Below are 5,800 nucleotides of genomic sequence, written 5' to 3'. Positions count from 1 at the left end.
AAACCAAAGCATGATAGTGCCACCACCATGCTTCACTGTGTGTATGGTGTTTCTTTGGTCATCTGCCGAAGTTAGGGCAAAAAAAAAGTCCCGCCTTAGTTCAATTAATTAATAAAATTGTACTGATTTAAAGATTTTAAAAACATTGTACTTTATTTAATATATTAAAAACAGGCTTATATGTCACTGTCTGTAATTTAAGTATCAGTTTTTATTATATTTGGTTATTTAGTCATTTGAATGATAATGTTTTCCTTTCTCGATAAATGTTCATTTATAGAATCAATGTCAATTTGAGTTACAAAAGAGGATTGAGGGATTCTTCAGCAGGAAGATTCAAAAAGCATTAATAATAAAAACAATTAGAAAACAGCTTGTTCCTGAAAATCAGATGCTGTGTAAGTCAAAGTGAAAAAACACCAAATAAACCTTAATATGCTTTACAGTGGAAAACCGTTTTGGCGCTTCCAGAGCAGCTAACATCTACAGTCTTCCTCATCAGTCAATCAGCTATAAGGGAAATTAATTCTCCTCCTTGATTGGTTGATTTGTAAATGACACCAAAAAGCAAATCAAGAAGCTTTGCATCTAGACATTTCAGATTCCCAAGCAGCATTTTCTTTGGAATATTTTAGAGATGGTTGAATCTGTGAATTTTCCATAAATGATTTGAATGTTTTACAGAAAAATCCATGAAAAGCAGAAGAACATGAGTGACCTTATTTTACTAAATTGAAAAATTCAGGGTTTAGGTTTAGATATCAGAGGCTGATCTCTTCAGTTTGTGAATTTCTTTAATTCAGGGCTCGATGTGTTGCTGTTTCTGACATGTGTTTGCCTACTTCAGATTGTCAGGCAGGTTCTGTTGAAGTATTTTCTTTTATTCTGCAGCTCCACGGTTTATCAGACATGGGTGTGGATACTGAAACTGAACTTAAAATTCAACTAAAATGCAGTTAATTGCAGTTTATTCATAATTTGAAGGGATAAGTTGGTGTTTAGGTTGGTTTAAATTGTCATTAAAACTGCTTTTTGTATTTTTTTTCAGGTTTTACAATTTGTTTTTAGGATTTGAAAAATTTAGGTGTGACTAAAAAAAACCAAAACAAGAAGAAATCTATAAGAAAGAATTTATAATGTTTTATTTGTTGTATATTTCTTGCAGGAATATCACAATTGAGAAATTTCAGTGATTTGCGTCACACAATACTTAATATTTTGTTTTTCCTTTCTTTCTTGTACGACAGAATATTAGGGCCAGATCAAAATGAGTAAATTCCCACCAGAAAAAATCTCATACATTTTTAGATTAATCTAAAAGATTTTCTAAAAAAAAAAAAACTTGGAAATTTTCTGGTTCAAAGGTAAAAAAAATTCAGACTTTATAAACTCTGAAAATTTCCATGTTTTTGTGGCAAATCTTTAACTTTTCAAACTAAAGATTTGTTTTGCTTTTCCAGAAATCACAACTCAAAAACAAGAACAAACAAGAACTTAAATAAAACCAAAGAAAAGAGGCGGTAAAAAAAAAGGTATTTGCTCTCTAGCCTGGGGCAAATACTTTGTCTTATAAGTCAACTGTACTCTTTGGAAACCAGAAGAAAATCAGTTCGTAGGTAAAAGAAGGACCTTTGAGAAGTTTTCAGTCTACAGTTATCTACAGGAGGCTTTTCGTCTCTTTTTCCTTCCCGCTGCTCTCCTCCCCTTTCACCTCCAACATCGTAGAAGGCAGTTAATGCAGTCTCGTCTCACTCCAGGCATGAAACCGGGATGGAAATGAGATGCAAATCCTCCCCCGCCTGCCCAGCGTGTGTGCACTTGTTGGAGCTCACAGTCATCGTAACTGTTTGAGGTCGGAGCGACGCTGGACCATCAGCCTGCTTCCAGGATCTCGTGTTGAAGCTTGCTCTGTTGGGTAAACAAGCCTACATGAACAATAAAACAGTGTTGTGAAGTGTTGCACAGATCACTATCGTGTTGCTGGTCTGTCTGAATGCTAACTGACATCACATACGCGCACATGGGATGTTTTAAGAGAAGATTTGAGCTTGAAAGTCCATCTTGTTGCAGTTATTTCTTCTTTTTTGGGGGGGTTACCAGTTTCTCCCTGAGGGGGGGGATCCAGAATCTGCCATCAAATAGCAGCGTGGTCATAATGTTTGGCAGCGTTTTGCTGAGGTCGAGGTTAGATGCTATCCCTCTGTTTCCCACTGATTACAGTAAAAACACGTCTAAACACCGAGGGCAGAGGAGACCCGCATGGAGCTCCACAGTTCTTATAACACACACTGACACACACCCAGAGGGGAATGGGTCATTGCTTTTTCCTAGTGTGATGGGATTCTGGGACTGTTTTGCTTCACAACATTATTGATGTTTTACCCCTAAACTGTGAAAAATAAACAAAAGGAGCTATATATATTTGTTTTATTGGCACTAAACTACAGTTTCCTGATGCACTGGTTGCCTAACAGACATTATGTCTAGATCTAAATAAGTTGTTCATTTTTCAACAACGACCTATTCTTTTTTACAACGGCGTTCTAGGGCCGCAAAGAAACATTTCCACCTACATTTTGTAACTGATCTCAGAAAGTTTTGAGGAAAAAACCTGGAAATGTCTGAGTTTGAAAACTCAAAAAATTGCTGGAAAAACAGAAATGTTGAGATTTCTGGAATAGAAATATTCCTGGAATATTTCTAGAATTATTCAAGAAATATTTCTGGAATATTTCTTGAAATGTATCTAGAAATATTTCTAGAAATAATTCTAGAAAAGTCAAGGTTTACTAGAAAAACAGAAATTTTGAGGTTTATGGAATAATTTTAGAAGTATTACAAAATATTTCTAGAATATTTTCTAGAATTAACTGGAAATTTCTTAGTTTCTTAGTTGGAGTTCAGACATGTTATTCATTTTTTAGTAACATTTCTGAAATTTCTTTCAACTTTTCAATCTCAAAAATTTCACTTTTTTCGAAAAATGTTCCCCGAAATAATTTCTAGGAATATTTTTATCACGTGCCTTTTTTTCGGTAATTCTAGAAAAAAGTGAGAATTTCTGAGGTTGAAAAGTTGAAAAATTGCTAGAAAAACTCAGAAATTTTCTAGAGAAAAAAATGACAAAATTTCTCAGCTCCAACTAAGAAATGTCCAAGTTTAGTGGAAAAAGTCACAATTTTGTTTGTTTTCTATGTGAGCCAGTATTCACCTCTCATCTTTATTGCACTAAAAGATCAGTTGCCATGGTGATATTCAGATATCTTCCAATCAAAGTGATATTTCCATGAACAAATCTACAGTCTCTGTCATATGTATTCAGCATTTTCTGTTCTTAATCCACTTTTTATCACATGTGCAACCAGTTTGATAATGACACGTTTTATCTGCTAAATAAATGTGTTTGGAAATCACTACCTGTTTTACAACCAGCCAGAAGTCGGAGGCCTTCGTAAGCTGCTGTGTTCATTGTGTGTTGTTTGGTTGAGGAATGCCGGTGAACCTGAATAAACAACATTCCAGCAATCATGGACATTTCAAAATGCTATTTAAAGACTCGCATCCATGGGAAATTTGACCATTTGTACTTCATATATACACAGACACTGAACGAACGATGCAATAATCATACTATCTGTTGGAATATGGTCTATTTTTAAGGTGCTTCATGACCTTTAATCCCAGATATGATGCAATAGAAAATGTTTTTTGTGTTTTCAGGCTCTGCAGTAATTCAGCTCTATATGCGACTGGTTTAGTAAAATAATTTCTGCTGCTGTGAAATCATAATCGGACGAGACGTCAGGCAAAATTCCACCTTATCTCAGCAGGTTTTGGAAAAAAACCAAACGTCTACATGTTTGGTATATTTCCAGACAATCGTCTCATTCTCTACATGTAATCACTTCGTCAAACAAAATCCTGTTTTTGCTTTTTTTTTTCCCTTCTTCATGAGGTGATAATTGTGCAACCCAAGCCATTATTACTGTCCTGTGACTTACAGGTACTTTCAGCAATATAAAGAAAACAGTGTGTGCGTTCACATACATCACATGGAGACTAATAAAAGGAGAATTAATGAGGTGGAAGATGTTTACAGACTGTTGAGTTGCCTTCGGTGAAGGCGTTTATTGTTGAAGAAGGCGTGAGACACAAACAAGCTCTACCACTTGTCACCAGGTTGAGCCTCCCATTCTGCCCAGTCCAGTTTTTGTTTCACCTGCAATAGCAGAAATCACAGCTTATCACTTCTGCAGCAAATATTCCCAATATTACTGATCAAACATCCAACAGCTCCGGATTAACCTGCATAGTTTTATCCTGTATTTGAACTTAAATGTTTTAATATCTACTTATACTTTCAAGATTTTGCATGACGAATTGCATAAGACCTAAAGAAGAGATTTTCTGTATCACAGTTGCACATCTTGAGTGAAAACCATACATATTAGTGTGCGGATAAAGGAGAAACTTAGTTAATTTCTTTGCTGTTATATAAAAATATTCATGCATACTAGTTCACAGCATTTGGATTTAAATATGGGGAAGTTAAGAAGCTTCTTTTAAACTTGAATATATGATTAAAAATACATTTTAAACTTATTACCTTTCTAACATGTAGAGAAATATAATCTAAGCAGCATGGCAAACTGGAAAAAGTGAGCTCTGTGTTTTCCCCGTTTTAAGCGTTTGAGAATGCGTTGTGGTTAAAGACTCTGAGACTCAGCAGGGAGGAATCCATCCTGGGTGGATCTCTGTTGTCAAACCTGAATGGTTTCTTCACAAGGAAGCAGGAAGCAAAAGTATTTTTCTTGAGAACATCTACTCTGTCTTCTTCATTCAGCTCAACATATTCACTAAGCAACAATATGTGACCTTTGGCAGCTTCGGAGTTTTATCCACTTTCAAAACTGTCAACATGACTTGTCACATGCATGAACTCTTGGTAAAATTATATCTGAGTAAAAATATGCTTGATAAGTGCAGAGAGCTGCAACTGCCTGAGATGTTGCAATACTGGTGAAAGTGTCATCAGACATTATATAGCACATGATTATGCATCTGCAACAATTGCTTTTTTGGATTTCGCTAATTCAGAATTTTCACATAATTGGTATCTTTGAATCTCCAGACCTGTTTAAATAGAAACTTAACTTAAACTTAAGTTTAAGCTTTGAAAAGTCCCATGATTACTTCATGATTTGCTCAAGCTTTAAATAGTGTGTTATACTTTCAGTGTGAACATTTTTTGTTCAACAGAATGTTTGTTTAATTTAGTATTTAATCTGCAATAATAGTTTACAATTTGGTCGTATATAACCTTGCTACATTTTTGTTATTGGCTGCATTTCCATTACAAATGTGCACAAAACTTTGTCAATATTCTGCTGAAGTTGAAAAAACATGATTTATTTTTTAATGGAAACACCGCAAATTTTTTTTTTGCAATTGTGATGTTTTCATTAAAAAAGAAATGCAATTAAAATCACATGATCCCCTAAGCAAACTGACAAAACATTTTAGCAGGAAGAAATGCAACATCCAGATGTGCAATATGACAGTCAATCAATCAATCGATCAATCAATCAGGTTTATTTGTATAGCATATTTCAGCAACAAGGCATTTCAAAGTGCTTCACATCATGAAAATATAAAAACACATTTGGCTGTGATTGCAGCCAAACTAAATCACTTGAAGGGTGTGAATATTTATCCAGTCACTTATTCTGTGTTACATATTTTCACTTTATTGCCATTGTTTTTTAGAAATCAGTTTTCACTCTGACATTAAATGTTTTTA

General features: G+C 34.6%; 1 long non-coding RNA gene across 1 annotated transcript; it reads right to left on the bottom strand.

Moving 5' to 3' along the window:
• Nucleotides 1-2,079: 2,079 nt before the first annotated feature.
• On the bottom strand, nt 2,080-5,421 carry LOC116709429 (uncharacterized). The gene is made up of 2 exons (XR_004336868.1): nt 4,607-5,421; nt 2,080-4,219 (listed from the first exon to the last, which is right to left on the bottom strand). It is a non-coding gene; the product is annotated as an uncharacterized LOC116709429 (long non-coding RNA).
• Between the last annotated feature and the right edge of the window lie 379 nt (nt 5,422-5,800).

The sequence above is a fragment of the Xiphophorus hellerii genome, chromosome 19, assembly GCF_003331165.1.
Source record: "Xiphophorus hellerii strain 12219 chromosome 19, Xiphophorus_hellerii-4.1, whole genome shotgun sequence".
Lineage (NCBI taxonomy): Eukaryota > Metazoa > Chordata > Actinopteri > Cyprinodontiformes > Poeciliidae > Xiphophorus > Xiphophorus hellerii.
This window is presented reverse-complemented; position numbering and strand designations above follow the sequence as displayed.